Source organism: Stegodyphus dumicola, chromosome 12 (assembly GCF_044657685.1).
Source record: "Stegodyphus dumicola isolate Sdum_Otavi_A_Nest chromosome 12, ASM4465768v1".
Taxonomy (NCBI): Eukaryota; Metazoa; Arthropoda; class Arachnida; order Araneae; family Eresidae; genus Stegodyphus; species Stegodyphus dumicola.
The window spans coordinates 79,764,883-79,783,586 of NC_140779.1; the positions used below are offsets into that span (position 1 = coordinate 79,764,883).

General features: G+C 30.5%; 1 protein-coding gene across 9 annotated transcripts in view; it reads left to right on the forward strand.

Annotated features, from left to right (window-relative positions):
- The window catches only part of LOC118187366 (uncharacterized), a 554,527-nt gene that overhangs the window by 43,306 nt on the left and 492,517 nt on the right, over nt 1–18,704 (forward strand). For all 9 annotated transcript variants that reach the window (XR_015038239.1, XM_085806623.1, XM_085806627.1 and 6 more), the window contains exon 2: nt 15,118–15,241. The gene's annotated coding sequence lies outside the window, so the exon portion shown is untranslated. The remainder of the gene's footprint in view (nt 1–15,117; nt 15,242–18,704) is intronic.

The following is an 18,704-nucleotide window of genomic DNA, read 5'->3' on the forward strand; positions in this document are numbered from 1 at the left end:
TTTGCTGAATTTATACACAATTTTCTATTTTACTATATAATTTACTCGTCAGTTTAAACATCTATGGTGGCAAATGATGAATTTTTGTACACCCTTCTCACATTACTCGCCTACTTATGATGATAGAAAACAACCATGAACCATGATTGTTTTCCCTTCTCTGCCAGTATTCTGAACTTTCTTGAAAAACATCACACCGATTTTTTTCACTTTATTGTAACTCACTGCGTAACCCCCACCCCCAGCTTGGTGATGAAAATCTGTAAAATTTCTTGCTGTAAGCCACTGGATGATTGACCATTTTTCACAGTCGGCAAACAGCTCGATTTTCTTAAACAGTTATTCGCGTGTATTCATTCTCACACACGCGCGAAATTTCAAACGATATTAGGAAATGGATCTCGTTTAAAAAATATCCTGTGTATTTTCGTCAAATGCTTTTTCTAAAATTTTATTATCCCAGTTAAATTCATTTTGTGCACTAGCATATTATAATAACATTTATCTATTTTGCCAAAACTCAAAATAGTTTTGTGCTATTTAAATTCCGAACGTCAAAAATTTGCCATTTTTTGATATTTTTGAAACAGAATTTGCATTCGATGCTATACAAATCTGTTCACTTGGATATTCAATGAATGATCCTCAAAATGATCATTTGGATGGTCAAGTGCTCAGTTGGAATTTCAGTGGCATTACCGCTCATTACAACGAAAAGTTGTTATAATGATCATTGATTGTACCCGTAAGTACATTATGCTGTGTGGCTCAAGACAAACTCAAAGCAAATGAAGCACTCTAGTTTATATTGGACCATCTTCTATAATATAGCCTTAAATTTCATTTATTCTTCAATTACCTTGAATTTGTTTTGTCTTGGATTATCCTGTAATTCAACTGGTAATAAGTTATTATTATCTTATGTATAAATGTAGCAACTTAATGTAAACTCATGTGCTGCTTATAATAATGGCTTTAATGTAAAACTCAAGTGCTGCTTAGAACAAAAAGAAAACAGTTTCAAATTTTTCAAACTCTAATTGTTTATTATATTGGGCCAATACCTGTTCCATTCTGTAGTGAAGTCTCTGGTGTCCCGTGCACTTTCGCCTGTTTACCTGATTATCAATTCATCGTACTTTAATTTTGTTCCTTTACAATTTGCACAAAACAAAAATTGCAATTTCCTTCTAAGTCCTTACTATGTCCTTGTCTATACCAGTAACAAGAATTACAACAATGAATCACACAATAAGCTTCAGATTCCATCTCTTCATCAGTAAAATCAATCAAAACGTCAAATGAATCTATTTTTCAACCTGTTCTGTAATTCAGTGTTAATTAATGCCTAAACAAGACAAATACTATAATTAGTTTTCAAGCAAAAATCAATAAAATCCTTGCCAAATCAGAAGGATAGAGATTTTCATGTTCAGCGTACTAAAACCCTTCCTAAACCTTTTGCAATATAAATCACCTCCAAAATTAGTAATTCAGTGTGTGGGTAGGTTAATTACGGCAAAGCCTCTAGGGATATCTTTTTAAGAGGAGGAATGCTTTCGTGGAGAACTCTGTAAGGGAAAATGGCTCGTGTACACTTTACACAGCCCGTTCGTAGGATTCGAACCTCGGACCGAACTGTCAGCATTCGGTGACTTGACAGCTCGGCCGCTGGTATTTCGCAGTGTATGGATCAGCCTGAAAATATCAGGAAATAATGAATGTCAAATATCATGAAAGGAAAAGCTGAAATAATATCATTGGGGAAAATAAATGTACGTAAAAAATTTTGTTCAGAAAGCATTGTTAGTGTCTCTTTTTTTTAAACTAAACAAGTCTTTTATACAGAAGAAATTGAAAATAAATGAACATTTTATTTGTTTTAAAGAATACAGTTTTTGGTCAAACAACATGATTATTTAGAATTCTAAGAAATTTAAGAGTACGATTTTTCTTGGTAAAGGAATGAAAGGTAACGTAATATTTCTTTCTAACATATTTCTTGCTTAATTCTTGCATTTTGAGAATTGAAATATAGACTCTTAAATACAATTATAATTACTTACTGTTATTCATTTAGACATTTAATTAATTTACTTAATTAATTTGTTTGAATAAAGTACTTCTGTGTAATAAATCTTCAATTAAGCTGTGTTTAACTAAAAATAAGTAATGTAATGCCAAAATGTTAAAAGTCATCTTCTAATTAAACTTTAATAGTCGTTTCAGGAACATCTTTTTCAAGAAATGTAATCCAGACGAAGTAAAAAATAAAAAAAATATATATAAAAATAATTTTTGTTTATTTGGTAAGAATGATGTTGCTAACATGATTTCCCTGCAGTATTTTATGCCCCACGGTGCGCAGAATTTTTTAAGTTCTGAGTTGGGTGGTGCATTATTTTTTAACTTTGACATATTATTAAACTATGTGCAGTTAAGTGTTTAATTATACATTCTCCATTATTTCTTTGCTGATTTTATAAGCAAGAAATAATCATGCTACCTGAGCTGAATACTTTTAGATATAATTGCTGCCTGAGCTGAATACTTCTAGATATAATTGCTGCTCTGAAATTACAAAGAGCTCGAATAGTTTATTAGTTAAGCTTTTAAAGCAGTTATTTAAAACATAATTTAAATAAATTCCCTGAAAAAATATTCCTGAAAATGTGCAGAATCTCTTATTATCCCAAAGCTGAAAAGGGGCATTAGTCTCAAAATGGCATTTTGCGGCGTTTCACTATGAACGGCGAATTACTTTTATTTTTTCCGCTAAATATTATCGCTCTGTATTATATTTAAAGAAATTAAATAATGAAAAATCTGCATGAATGTTTCTCGCACTGGAACAAAACCGCTGGGCCGGTATTCCAGAGGTCTGTGGTTCACTTCGCGGAGAAGGCGATTGCTCATTTTTCATCTTGCCTGCTTTTCCAATTAATCTAATGTCTCTACGGTGGCGCCCGAATTAAAAAGGTGTTGGATGATGATTCTCCTCACCCAGGGCTTGGCGATTGGGTCCCCTAAAATCCCCAGTCGCTCTTTAAAAGGGGGGAGTATATAAGGTATTTCTCCCGCCTTCTTAGCGTGCCTTCGTGGTGTACTGGTTCTGCAAGCTGGGTGGGTATTCTAGAGGTCCGCGGTTCGATTCCCGGCGAAGGCATTTCTCATTTTTCAATCTCTCTTGCTTCCAAAAAATACGTTATGTCTCTGCAATTCAATAACAACAGATTATTTAACTGAAAATGCTTTTTTTAAATAATTCATGTCTTTTATTTAGAGAGCATTTATTCAATATGATTAGTTTATCTTGAATAACAAAAGCACTTTTGAAATATCGTTAATAACTTTAAATATATTAGCTTTACTAATGAATCCGTACTAATTGCCGTGATTTATTCTTATGGTATTTTGTAATGTCACAGTTGTAATTCACGGTGATAAATCAGTCATCGAACAATGAGCTGATAGAAAAATGCAGGAACAATATTATACATTTCATAACAGTTCTCCAAATAATACCAGTTTCGTAAATAGTAATGGAACATTTTAAATGCCTTAAAAATTACCGAATTCTAATTCATTAAATTAAGAAACTGTCGCCATATTTAAGAGTCTATATTTAAAGAAGCGAAGTAGCTTTCATATTACTACTGTACTTCCCAGCGTCATATCGAAAATCATTTAAAAATTAATTTCACTTGTACTTTCTAATTACATTTTTAAAGGTTATTTTATAGTATCGGAATAATAGGTTATAATTGCGTATATTACGTCTGTTGTAAAATTTCAAACCCAAATTCTTGTGTATGTAACTGATTACAACAAAGAAAAAAATTCTGATAATGAAGTTTTGTCTTAACATATAGTTTTCAGTCCTCTTTGTCTGGACATATAGTTTGTATTCCTCTTTTATAATTTAATTCACAGATTTCGTTTTCCAAATGAAAATGCACTTTTTAATTCTTTGATATTTTTTATGTACCATTTTATGTTTTTAAGGAATGGCAGAAATTACCCCCGAAGTTTCTGAAAATTATTATTATTATTATGAGCTCTAATTTTATTTAAAGTTTTAATTTACTCTTTGGCATCAGTAGGTATTATATCTATTTATTTAAAGGTAAATATCTTTCGAGAGGTTGGATGAAAATTTTCAGATGGTCATACTAGGGATACATCGCGCAGCAGCACCACAGGTCCAGGGTTCGATTCTCGGGCTGAGCAAGGTCGACTCATCCTTTCATCCCTGGATTTACATCACCTGGGTCGATAAAATGAGTACCATGTTCGCTTGAGGACTAAATACTGGGGGTCCTGTGACAAGCTGGCCACTTGTTCAGGGTATATGCTCACGCACCCCGGGGTCAAGAAATCAGATTTTCGGGCGCTGCAGGCCTTGGCCCATTAGAGCTGTTACGCCACTGAGTTTAATTTTAGTTTTTTAGTTCATAATAAAGATTTTTTTAATGTTGTTGCTATAATTTTTATGTTTTTAACATAAAAACATGTGTTCATTTATGTTATGTTAACAATTAAACATGTGTTAATTTTAACATAAAAACATAAACACATAAAATTCTACTAAACTGTTTACCTATAAAAAGCATTTAAAGGCAGCATGACGCAAAATTCATGACTAATGCCTTTAGATATAAATATTTCATTCTAAAAAAACTGAAATTCGTTTTTCGTGGCAGTATAAAAAGCTGTTTAGAAAATAATAGATGGTTTCACTTCTTTAAATATTATTTCAAAACACGTATTTCCAATAGCAAATTCCCAAAATGAAATGTAAACTTTAATTAAAGTAAATTTAACTTTGCCGTAGGTAATTTTCTCAGGGTATGAAATCAAACTTCTCCGTTATCCATTGACCAAGCCTTCCAATTATCGAATTATTCATTATGCTTTATTAATTTAAATACAAAATGTTCTATACTTTCATGCGCAGATTGAAGTGTATAGTTCATCTAAAATTCCTGCGCTTATTGCAGATATGCACGACTAACATTTTTATAGGTTCGGCTCTTAATTTTCTAAAGAATGTTATTTATTCATTATAGACTTATTAATTGCAAAATTAACAATTCCTTTTTTGTAATCGATATCTACACTTCATTGAAAAATCTTAAATTTCGGTCCGAAAAAGACATTGAAAAGTTGTTCTAAAGTCTAAAGAGTCAATAAGTTTGTTCTAAAAATTTGGACAATATTTAGAAGCAGAAAAAAAATTATTACGTTTTATTACTCTTTGCTTTACAATTCTGCCCATTCTTTTCTTGTTTCAGGCATGTGATACATTAAGAAAGCAAAATAATATTTTACTTTATAATCATTTCTGTTTAATTTCGAATTTCTAATTAATAATCATTTTTATGTTTTTTTTGTTTGTTTGTTTGTGGTTAATATGTTTCTTTAAAATACTTGTTTGTCTCCAATAGTTTCAAACGATCTCTACATATGCTTATTTTAAACAAATATTTTTCTCTCTTATTTACATTGTTCATTTGTAATGTTCCAACAACTTTTATTTAAAGTTTGTATAGCACAGACCAATTTAAATAGAACTATATAGCATTAAATACTATATAGCTGTTTAATAATATCTTTAAATTACATATTATATTTTATCATCAATAAGGACATGTAATTAAAAACAACAAAAAAAGTTCGAAAGCTTTCAGATTTTATTATTAGGCCCAAATGGACCTTTTCAACTTTTTTTGTGTTAGCTTCATTTATTAAATATCATTTTCTTCTCACTTAAACCACATAAAATTCAATTCAACAGCAATATCCCGAAGTATTTAAAATCGCCGTACCTTTAGGAGTTACAATAGACAGTCTCGCGCGCTAGAAATAAAATTGTTTTATTACATACAGTGCTGTTATTGAAATCGTTGAGTTTTTTAATCAAAATTTCGTTAAAGTTTTACAAAATATGAAATAGATAATAAAACAAATTCGAAATTCAAATTAAGACTTCCAGATACTCATATTCCGGTGGAGGATTACGTTATTCAAAATTTGATGGCTCTAGGTAAAGGCATTTTTTCACAGTGCGAGAAACATACATACGTTCATGTAGATTTTTCATTATTTAATTTCTTTAAATGTAATAAAGGACGATAATGCTTGGTGACAACAAATTAAAAAGTGATTCGCTGTTTATAGTGAAAGGCTACAAAATGCCGTTTTGAATAAACAGCCCCTTTAGGCTATTAGCAAAATTTAATAGGTTTCTTTATTAAAATTTAAAGGATTATAATTTATGTGAAATAGCCTCAAATACTTGGATTATTTGAAGAAATTTATGATTAGGATCATATATTTAATTAACGTTCTTTTTTTACGTTTTGATATTTTATGCTTTTTTAATAATAGTAAGAATAATGAACAGACAATATAATGTGTTAAACTTACGATGCATACAATAAGATTTCTTTCAAATCAACATAAGAAGCAAAACTGTTTCTAAACTCTATTTTACAATCTAGCTATTTTAATTCAAAAGAAAAAAATCTAACACTTCAGCGAAAATGTTTGCTTTTTGGTTTAATTACTTAATAGAAATCTATTCCTACCTCAAAATTCTTCGGATCCCTTGTTATCTATATATTTAAACAATTCTAGGAAATTTTAAAATGCATTTTAATACAAATATCAGATATTTCAGAGCAAGTTGAACCAGAATATTGTTTTAATGTAGACAGGTAGGATATTATAATCTGAAGAAATTGTTTCTTACGTGATGAGTTCAATTTCACTACACGTTTCCATTACTTATTGAATTTTTCTGTAAGAAATTTCTCTTATTGCATAAAAATAATGCTATTAATTTAACCAAACTTTTCAGCTTGCGTCTGAATATATATTCTTACTGCAATTTTCAGAAAAGTGTTTGAGCTGGTAACATTTTAGACTCCTCTCTGAAGGAATGGCTTGACACAACCGATTAAGTCAACGACACTCATTACCTCTACCAGAACTTATATTCCTTCTGTTTTCAAAACCTCTAAGCTCTTCACTCTGGTAATAATTCGTGTAAATCACTCAACTCTTCCCACTGCAGTGAAGGGGCATAAATTACAGCCAATGCGTAACCATGGGACTCCCAACTGAAGGTGCAATTTCAACCGCAAAACACACCATCGCCCCACAGCCCCACACTACATCTTTTCGGAACAGAACCAACCACCCTCTCAAATTCTTCTAAATAAACACCGACGCTGAGGAACACCATCCCATTTGCAGGTAAGGTAAAACCCCATTTGCGTAGAAGCGGGCACAGTTCTGGAGCTCTCATCCACGGAGGCAGCGAAAACGTTTTTAAATTCGCCACTGAGGAAAGATTATTTTTCCTTAATAAGCTATACCTCCAGAGGTTGAAGGGGGCAGAAAACAGTGGGGGAAGGGCTGGCAGGAAGGAATGGACGTGGCTAGAACATAGGCGTTACCAATAAGCTCTCTCATGCAAGACTAAAATTTCATGCGTCGCCTTCAATTACCTCAGAGGCTGCAGCCACAGAATTCATACTCTCCTTTCCTCTCCTGTGAGAACTCACCCTCTCTCTCTCTCTCTCTTCCTCTTGCCCCTACCCTTCCTCTACGCCTCAGATTAACACACGCACTCACACATCCGAGTCTCGTGTAGGGATGTATGTGTGTGAGAAGACTAAGAATGGGTGGGTGGAAGCAGATGGAGAGGGGGCTATGGATCTTCCAGTTTAAGTTTTTTTATTATTATTATTTTGTTCTTTTTCGTATTTTGAGAGTTTTCTCTCACAGTCTTGTTTTTTGATGTGATGGTAGTGGAAGGAATGCGAGGGCTTTAATGTTGATATGACGCTCTCTGTTAAGAATTGAAGCCTTGATAAATTATTAGAGGCTTCAGTGTGTTTATATAGTACGCGTTTTAAACAATTTTGTAATTTCCTACATTTGGTTGGTGGCTCTGAAAGCATTAATCATGATTAAGAAGAAAGAGGAAATAAATTTTCTGCGCTGTGAAAAAATTCAAGCCATTCTCAATTCTTCAAAGCTTTTGATAACTAAATGTCTGTATATATTCACGAACAATTCTACCGAAAATGGCTCCAACTGATTCCGTCTTTATTATACTTATTTTGCATCTTTATATGCATGAATTTGTACTAAGATCAAATGAAATATTTAAAAGCAAAAGCGATATTTGTTACTGTTGTTATATGAAAATAATTTACAGCAAATATAAAGAGTAAGTTTAACGGTATACTGCATTTCGTTCAAGATAGGTTTCGAAAAGCAAAGATGTAAAATACATATATTGATTTTCCTTTTATAACAACTGAAAAAAATGAGCGATTTGGTACTTTCTAGATAACTTAACAGTAAAACATGAATTTTAAAACAATGTTCATGCATTCTGTTTGCATTATTATAAAGTCCACGAAACCGGTTAGCTAAAGGAAGTATATTTTTAAATCTATTTTTCAGATGATTCGAAAGGTATAGTTTGTTTTTTTCTTTTCATAAACCCTCAATGAGAAATATGTTTTATATAACAGATATATTCTTTTCTTGTATAATAGACAGGACGTACAAAGAGTAGTTGGGATATAGTGATACCCGTTGAGAGCTCACCTCATTTTTTAATGTTTCTTGCTGCAAAACGTCTGAACAGTCTACATAAATTATAATCTTTGCTCATGCTTAGGATAACACGATGTTCAGTTTAGTAATACTTTCTATTTCGATGTCTCATAATAAAATATGGCCTCATATTCTAAGCAATTTGATATATATGCATCATTATTATTGTGTAATATAAGGTATTTTCTCCCTTTTCTTCGCATGCCTTAGTGATAATAATTGGAAGCATCTTCGACGCGTATTCGAGAGGTAAAGTGGATATATGCTCTTAACATCGATGCGTTTCATTCAAACCAAATTTCTGTTTTAACACAGAAATTCTGTCTGTTAAGGGAAAGAAGAAATATTTACTAAATTAAATTGTGAATGTTTGGTACATCTTCAGAGCCTCATACAGAGAAGATATGTCATTTATAATAAGTGATATTAATTGAAATATATAGAAATGTCGATATTGAAATTTACTGAAATAATAGAATATTTATATACAGGATTCTTTTACTTTATTTTATTTTTTTATTATTTATTATAATTATTTATAATTTATTATTATAAATATTATTATTTCTGATAATTCATGATCCTAACTGCATTCAATATTTTAGAAAATGAATTGTAGTATAGAAAAATAAGTTTTGCAACGTAGGTATTAATTGGAATATATAAAAAAATATTAGATTTAAAATCTTAAATCATTGCTGAAGTACATTTTGTATGCATTTGAGTAGTGGAACAAATATGAAAATAAGATTCCTCTTTTCTTGAAAATATGCTGACTATTTTTTAGATGTCAAACAACAAAAATCAGAGTTATATTTGCAAATTTTGCATTTTTTTGTTGTTTGATTTCCTAAGTAACTGTTATTCAGCGTGGTATTTTGACCTAAATTATACTGACTACTGTTCAAGAATTTAAACTGTTTATGCATTTTTAACACTTATTTTAGAAATGATGTTTTAACTAGTGATTTATAATACAAACCATTAATAGATTATAGTAGTTAGATATTTGCTCCATAAAATGATCTTACATTGAAGATTAAAAATTAAATACTTAATCAATTAAACAGAATGATAGATATCAAACAAAAAAAACTAGGGAAATTATATAAACACAATACTTTTAGGAAAAATATTATGTTTTTATACTTATATGAATACCACTGATAAAAAGAATTGTTATGATATATATGATGTCGCTTCGACGAATCAGGCTAAATTATGTATAAACCTATGCTTAGTTATAAAAATGATTATAACATTCCTCCGCTCGTTCACGTGTGGTGTAAGTGGTAACAACCACTAGCAGCAAGTGGAAGCAAGTGAAATTTACTTTTTAATAACAAAAATAAAATAGCAAGTGGAATATCTGTGTTTCCAATCCTACTGAGAGCAATATTGTTTTGTCAGTTCGAAAAACCTCAACAATTCAAGAGGGATGAAAGACTAATGGTACGACAAGATACTGACAGTACGATAAGTCAAAGATAAACTAAAATATTGTGAATAACATTATGGTTTACATAAAGTTATATATGAATTTTACAGATCAGTGCGTATGCGAAATAATTGGAAAAACTGTGTATGCAGATTTTAGGCGAGAAAAATGAATGTGATTTTAGAAAAAAAAAGGAATACATATATTTGGAGAAGAACATTAAATACGATCTGAGATAAATGAATAGTAGAGTAATGCACGTGTACATCTTTAAAGGAAAAAACTGCAAACCAATAAGAAACTTTCTTATAACAAATCTTGCTTCATGAGGAAAATCATTGATTTTGAATTATATATGTACATCCTCAGCAAATCATCCAGCCATATCTTTAGAACAAACATCCTAAAACCTTTCTTATACTAATAGCAACAGTATTTCACAGTTGAGAAGCTATTTTAGAGATGAATATCTTATCTCACTGTTCGTAACTGATTCTAGGAAATTAAATATTGATTAAACTTTCCTCCCTAGCAAATGCATATTTATCTCCCTAGCTGAACTTTGTTCTTATCATTGATTATAGAGGGTGAGCGTAATTTATTGACCCCGTTACAAATGTTAATAAGTCAAAAATATTATAATTAACCAATATTCGGCTTTGATTTGCATTTGGATAAGGAATTTGAGTATATCATTTGCCATAAGAGGAGCTAATGCTATAATAAAGAATGATAACTTCGTATTTCAGCTGGGAGAACAATCTGGGATTTTGAAGTAATATTTTACCTTGAAATTTCTTTAACTGAAATAGACTGAAATCTGGACAAAGATTTCTTCAGACTTATATATTGCATTGTCGGACTACATATCAAATTCTTCCTGCTTGTTTTCATTGTTTTTCACAATATTCTTAAATTATGTGTTAAATAAAATGGTCTATTCTTCTACAGATATATATAGCTCATGACAGTTTCTAATTGCATAACTTCTTTTCTTACTTAATGCACCCATTATTGAATTACTTAATGCAAATATTACGAAGAAATTTCATAATTTGATGAAACTAAAAACAATAATTCTACTTAAGGGATCTCGGTAGACAGCATTAGCATCCAGTAAATTATAAATATGCAAAATTAGGCTTAGTTTTGCTATCATATTATTTACTTAGCTCATTATTGCTAATTTTACGCATATTTTGCACGTATGTACAAGCACGCTTAGTGTATTGCATATAAAAATAAATAATAACTGAAAGGGATTTAAAGAAACATTTTAATTTCCTCCAAAATATCGCAGAGATTAAAAATTTTTTATCAAAGAATGTCAGAACCTATATGCTATTAAGGAATAAATATTTCATAAATTATTATTACGTCTGCGCAAACTGTTCATTATAAATATTATCATCAGATAAAATAATGCTTTATGAATTCTATACGTAGTATTTTTTTTCTATGTGAATTTCGTAGGTGATTAACCACCTTGATTAAAAATAATCCATCCAATAACTAAATGTTTTCAAAAACATTTATATTGGTTTTTTAAGTAACATTAGTTTGTTAACATTCTTTCTTAAGAAAACTGTGTAAGCAAATACATTTATCCAGAAAAACAATTTAAAAACAAATCTGATGTGTATACCTCATGACTTCCTTGTACGGAATATTAAATTATGCGCATTTTTTCCTGCATTTCATTGAAACTTATTTCCTCGAATTTCATTAGAGATATATTTATTCACATTCAAATGATTCAGTCCTTATTTTGCTACAAGGAAAAAATACATAAAAACTCAAAATATTTTCTTAAAGCTATAGAAAAACATAAAACACCAAATACGGTTAAAACAAATTTTACAATTAAAATTACATTTTCTACGAAGCTTAGTTTCTCTAGCGAAGCAGTTGAGAAGCTTAGTTTCTCTAGATAAGCTTAGTTTCTCTGCTAAGTTTCAAATATCGCTACTATGGTAAAAAAATTAGGCTTAGCCGCGCCTCAACAACTTTTAAATTGTTGATAATTCTGCAACTATAACATGCTGGTTGACTAAAGGTATACTAACCTTAAACGGAAGGTAAGAACAATATAATTCAATCATTTTTAAAGCAAAAAATGCACAATTTACCAATATATAAGAATAAAAATACTGAGCTCACGGAGCCGAGTAATAGAGTGGGTATATATATATATATATATATACTAATTTATTTACCAATTGCGCAAGTAGTAGAATAACTCGATTTCACACTAAGTGAATTTAAGATCATACAACATTATATAGATAGATAGATAGATAGATAGATAGATAGAGATAGATAGATATAGATAGACAGATAAACGTTTGGTGCTGCCGATTGCAACCAACAAGAGAGGTGCACAACTACACATTATAGGAGTCCTATATACAAAATTTCAACATTCTGAGGCTACTCGTTTTTGAGTTATGTGAGTTGCATAGATACATACGTACATACTTACATACATACAGACGCCAAGAAAAAGTTCTCTTCTGAATGCATTTTAAATTAGTTTTAAATTAGTACATCGTACAAGGAAGTAAAAAGCAGAACATTATAAAAATAAAAACTGAAAAGCATAAAATTGTAAAGCTAAAAACCAAAAACCTTCAAAATTTCAATTTAAAAAGTTTTTTCTCAGTTTATTTTATATCACATTTTATAATTCATATAAATTAGGTATGCATATATATTTAATATCTGTTAACACATTATGTGCAATTTTTAATGTATCTGTCTGTCTATATGTAACTGTTCTTACCTACTTATCCATATCTATCTCTTGATCTATATAATTTAAAAAAAATTAAAATAAAGAAATGAAAATGCCATTTTTGTCGCAGCTTCAGCCATATCATTTTCCATTGCCCGCCACTGAAAAGCAGTTGCAATTGTGATAAATTTTGATAAGTATATTTATCATAATTGCAACTGTATTATTTTTTATATGTATATTTATTATTTGATATGAATTTTATAACCTTTTCGATTCAAACTTAATTTCATTTCAAAATTCCTTCCGTGCTGGAATCAAAAGTGCTGTTTGAATTTGAATTTAGTTAGCCATTCCCTGATGCTTACCAGAGCATGTCAAAGTCGTTTTTTTCAGTTGATGACAGGCATTCTTTACTTGAGTATTTGATTTTTTTAAATTTTATTCTAAGTGAAAGTTTTCTTTTAATTTTCCTCCATGAGCAATTGAATTCGATTAAATTCCTTCTATTTTATTAATGTCTTTATTTTAGAGAGAGATAAATACACATATCAAAGTTGTTAAAAACTTCTTATTTTTATTTATAACAAATAAGTTTTAGGAACATTAAAAACATCTTTCATAGTTTTCCTCCCATTTTCGTGATCCACAATAATTACTATCGATGAATACTAAACAGATGTTTTTCCAATACTACAGCCTGGTAGGATATACGCTAGTAGTATATTAGAATGTATACCTATCAGTTAGTACAGCAACTTTTAAAACAAAACACTCACTTTCACGAACCCTAACACCATAAACGGGTACTTAGGAATACATTTTTCAAAAATTTTAATCGAGATATTAAAGCTCAGCTAAAGCGTTTGAGATCTGATATGTTTGAAGCTTGACGTCAGTTTTAAATCAGAGAAAAACTTTTTCAAAAAATTCCGAAAACCACACGTTCGTCCATAGTCTCCGATAGCAGCAGAGCCGTCCTTATCTACCTCTTTATCCTTTTAACCAGAGTGCATTTTAATGTAGGTTTTGGAGTCCTCCGCCCTCTGGGAATCACTGGAATAGGAAAACAAACAACTTCGTCGAGCTCCGGGCTATCGTGTCCCGGATCATGAAACGCACTGCTGATCATATCGCTAATGAATTTTCGCTTTTTACGAAAAAAGGACGGGAATTCCGATAGAGTAAAATCTCGCCTTTTTCCCAGGACGGGGATTCCGGGAGGTGGAGTTTCAGTCATTCAGGATTAATATCCTAGAAAGTTTATTGCAGCGGATACTTTATTTTAACGAAAGCTAGTATCCATAAAGATGTTTAATTAAATATTTAAAGCAAGATGACTTCTAAAGTGAAGATACAGCCCTCAGGTCATCCCTTAAATGAGAGAATAATAATACGGTTATAATGAAGCCGAAGAAAAACTACCTAAAGAGAAAATACATTTTTATCTCGAACAATCAAATACAAATTTAATATGCAATTGCACCGCCTAACGATTTATAGATCCTTAACTTCGAGGAGGAAATTTCCGTATAGAAACCTTCGCGTCTATTATAAGAATTTTGATATTATAGATCAATGCTTGCTAAACATTTCACGCTAAGGACATATATAAACAATAGATCCTTCCTAAGACGACCATCTTAGGTTTCATATGTCTTTTGGTCATCCATGAAGGTTGTTTTCTTTTTTAGAGGTATGTGTAAACAAGAAACGTAAGAAAGCAACTATGCTGTCGCTGGGACGCAAACCACGGATCATGTATTGGCTATAGTCTCTTACTTTATAATAGACATTTCAAGACTCTAGCAACTCTTCTCTCATTTACCATCGTAATGTGTGCCGTCACCACCGCGAATCGAGGGATTTTAGCAAATTACAGGAATCGTCTTTTTTTTTTCTGCAACAGTTGTTACCATGCATATGAGACAAGATTTAAGGAGAAAAATAACACTGAAGCCACAATAGCTGGGACTTCTACTGCTTACGGGAAAACTGAATAATCCCATATAATCTTCCTGACACAGCTTTAAAGGGCTGCTGTGAGGAGATACGAGACCCAGTCGAGGAAATTATGGTGGTGATAAATTACCATCCACCAAATGTTCTGCTCAAACATACAAATGTTAAATTTTTTGAAGCAGGAAATTAAAAAAGCAGGTATCTCACCAGAACTCGAACGACAAATCTTACATTTCCCAGGTACCAATTACACCATGTTAGCACGCCCGGGGGGGGGAATGGGATTATTTATTATTTATTATTACTATTATTTGCCTGTATATTAATAAATATTGATCACTTTCAGAGGTGGTCGTCAATGGAAGGTGGTCGCCTCGAAAGAAGTTGCTGTATGTGATTGCTTTGGTGAGAAAGAAAAGATGAAGAAAGAATAGACCCAGAAAAAGTAATTTAATTGCGACATATAATAAGTAAGTAAATGAACTTATTCAAATTTAATTATAATTTATAAATTAATTAATAATAATTAAATACAATGATAATTATATATTAATCATTACGTACTAATATATTATATTATAATACATATTCTGTAACAAATAAGCTGGGTCCAAGTCCAGCGACCCCTAGAATAAATTGCAGAGAAAATATCAGGTTTTGGGAATAGTTACATATTAGTCTTAACCCTTTGATTGGTGTTAAAAATATCCATCGGGAAAATTAAGAATTAAATGTGTTATGAAAGTTTAAATGTGCTATGGTCAGGAAACCATCTCTACGTAAGTTACAAAAGCTCGTTACGTTATATAAGATTAGATTATTAAATATATCTATTTCTTCTAGATAGATATTAGGGTTAACGGTGTAGGGTACTATACAAATGATCCCTAGTGCAGAATGCATGGAATATTTGTAAATATATAGTGCTTTTCAGAGTGAGGAAATTTAAACTACTGTCGAATCGAAAGTCCCTTCGAGAAGATGGTAACAGAAGACACTTGAATCCGTCACCCGAAGAGAGGTATCATCAAAATGTGAACAAAGCTAAACAAAATCACACTGTTACCTGTAACATGCGGCCTATAATTGTTGCCTATAACTAAAGCTTCGGCCAACGATAACCGTTACATTTTCTCTCCCAGTCACTATAAAATTCGTTACTTCTATTGCTTCTACTACTATCTGGATTACATTCAGATCACAAAACAATACAAAAACAGTATAGAATATCTGTTGCTGTTCACTGTTAGATATGTATACAAATTTGAATATGGATATTTATTACCTTAGATAAAGTAGTGGATATTGATTCACTCAAAAGGCATTCAAGTTTATAAAGAAGTTTAATAATATTAGACTGAATTCAGCTAAAGCATGGTCAGTCTCTCTAAAACGCGTATCAAGATATGCTATATTATAAATATGATTTATTACCGTAAAAACTGCTATTAAACACATATGTTTATTCTATTTTTAAAATGAGTAAAGCAGTAGTAAATTTGAGCTCTACTTGAAATTTTATACTTGACTCTGATATAAAAACGTCTTCAGGCAATTAAACTAAAAGTCTTAGAATAATTGAGGGATATTACTGAACTGGATAAATAGACACAGCTTTAATACATAGTTCAGGATTTTCTTCTTTTTGATCTAAATTTATTTAGTAATAGTTAATAATTTCAATCCTCTAATTCATTTTGGTTTAATAACTCTTTTTATATTTAATGCAAGTCTATCGCAATCTTCATAATTGAAAGCAGTTGTTTAGGCAAATCTTTAAAAGCTGAAGTTTTTCTACAATAATTTAATCTTAATAAATATTCTCGAAATATCTGCGAAATCAACGCTACGTCTTTAAATTAATTGCATGTTTATTACATACAATTAAAATAATGATTTTATTTCTGACATTTGCATTTGCAGATGTTAATGCAATAAACTTCGCATTAAATGTTAGTTTTTCATTTATAATAAATCCAGTTCTGTATGTATAGCATTAGGAACAATAGTCAAAATGTATTTAATGTTAAAAATAATTATCCTGAACATCTTTTCTACTGGAAACTTAATTCGTCAATATTAGAAAATAAATACATTGCAGAATACCAACGTGAACTTGAATGCGAATACGTAAACGCTACCTTTTGCTTTCTGTGACTACATTCACTCGTTGTTTTCTCAGCAAAACTTCTTAATGAAATAACTAATCCAGAATTTCTCTCCTTCAAGTGTGTCAAAATATAATGATGATATGAAGATACAATGCTAATTAAAAGTTCGAGGATGCAAGACAAATTCACCTTTCGTTAAAGACAAAGAACGAAAGTAGTTTGTTATCTGCTTGCAATATGAAATGTAACTGTAGGAGGAGATGTCTCTCAACTAGACATTATTTTTCTGTTTATGTGATTTTTCCTACCCTTCTCCAATTCGGGAAAAGCTTAGTAATAGAATATTGTTATTATTATCCTAATGCTAGGATAGAATAAATGGAACGTTCTCCTTGTTTAAGGTATATTTTTAGGTACTTTGGAAACTAAGAAATATACTTTATTAAGTACTTCTTTGTTACTTTTAAAAACACATAAAATATATTTTAAGCAATTTTCTAACATAAAATGTATTTTTTTGCTCAATAAGAATATAAAATGCATAAAATTAAGGAGACATGGGATGAGATAACGCAAAACAGTATGAATATAAAATGTACGATATTAGGTAGTATAATTTATGTGACTTTCCTCAACTTAGATTACAATTTCGAGATTTGAAATGTGAATAGAATGATGTTAGAAATGTGAAATAGAATTCTCAAAGATTTTACATTTTTAATTTTTGTGCTGCGCAAACTGGCAAACAACAAATTTCAGAAGTGACGTACGATAATTCGCTCACTTTTCAGACTAATCTGACCAGTCATAATAATCAGCGAGGGAGTTAATCACTTTTCGTTATACCTAGCCCGTCCAGTCTATTTTATGCCACAAATTATTATCATTAAAGTCATTTATTGGGAATTTTTTGCATCCTTTAAGAAATATTCACCAGATTTTGCTATATTTATTGATATAAAAAGGGAATTTTGTTACAAAATATGTGTATCATTATTATAACAGAAAAACTATTGTATTTCCTACTGTCGAATATTTCAATAAAATTATATTTGAGTTAGCATCAATACTGGCAATATAAAACGTGTCCACTTAAATCGTCACCCGACCTTTACTTTCGCAACCGGTTTTCATAGACATGTGCTTCCAGTTATAAAAATGTTTTAAATGATACAAATATCCATGTTTTCCATTTCTAAATTTAAAGAAATCTGTTCTGTAAATATTATAGAATCTAACTTTTTATACGTTCCTCCAATTTTTATACATATATTTAAAAATTTTTTGCCTTCTTTTATAACTGGTGATGATAACTATTCAGTATCACTTTCATCTTTTCTTGAGAGGTTTCCGTGCTTTGCTGTCTTTTATATCAATCATGAATTTTTAAACCTTACTCACTTTCTAAAGAAGGGTACTTGTATAAGCTTTGTCTTCATATCATAAAATAACAATATATGCGGATTCCGTGCTTCTACAAAATGAATTTAGATGGTACTTAAAAAATACTTAAGATAGAATGCCACCACTCTTGCCTATATATGCTGTTGTAAGATTAATTTACGTGAATGTTAATAGCATGTAAAAATAGATTATTATATAGTCTTAAATTTAGGTAGATAATTAATTCACAAACAATGACTGCACTCATGATTTTAAGATAATAAGAAAAAGACCACTAACAGTAGAAGCCGTGGATTTCAAGTGAATGTAAGCATTTCCGATAATAATTATATAAACGAATTTTTGAATGTTTCAGATAAGCGGATTAGGCGCTAAGAAATGCTTATAGTTCCGTTAAAAATATGAGTTATTCTTCATT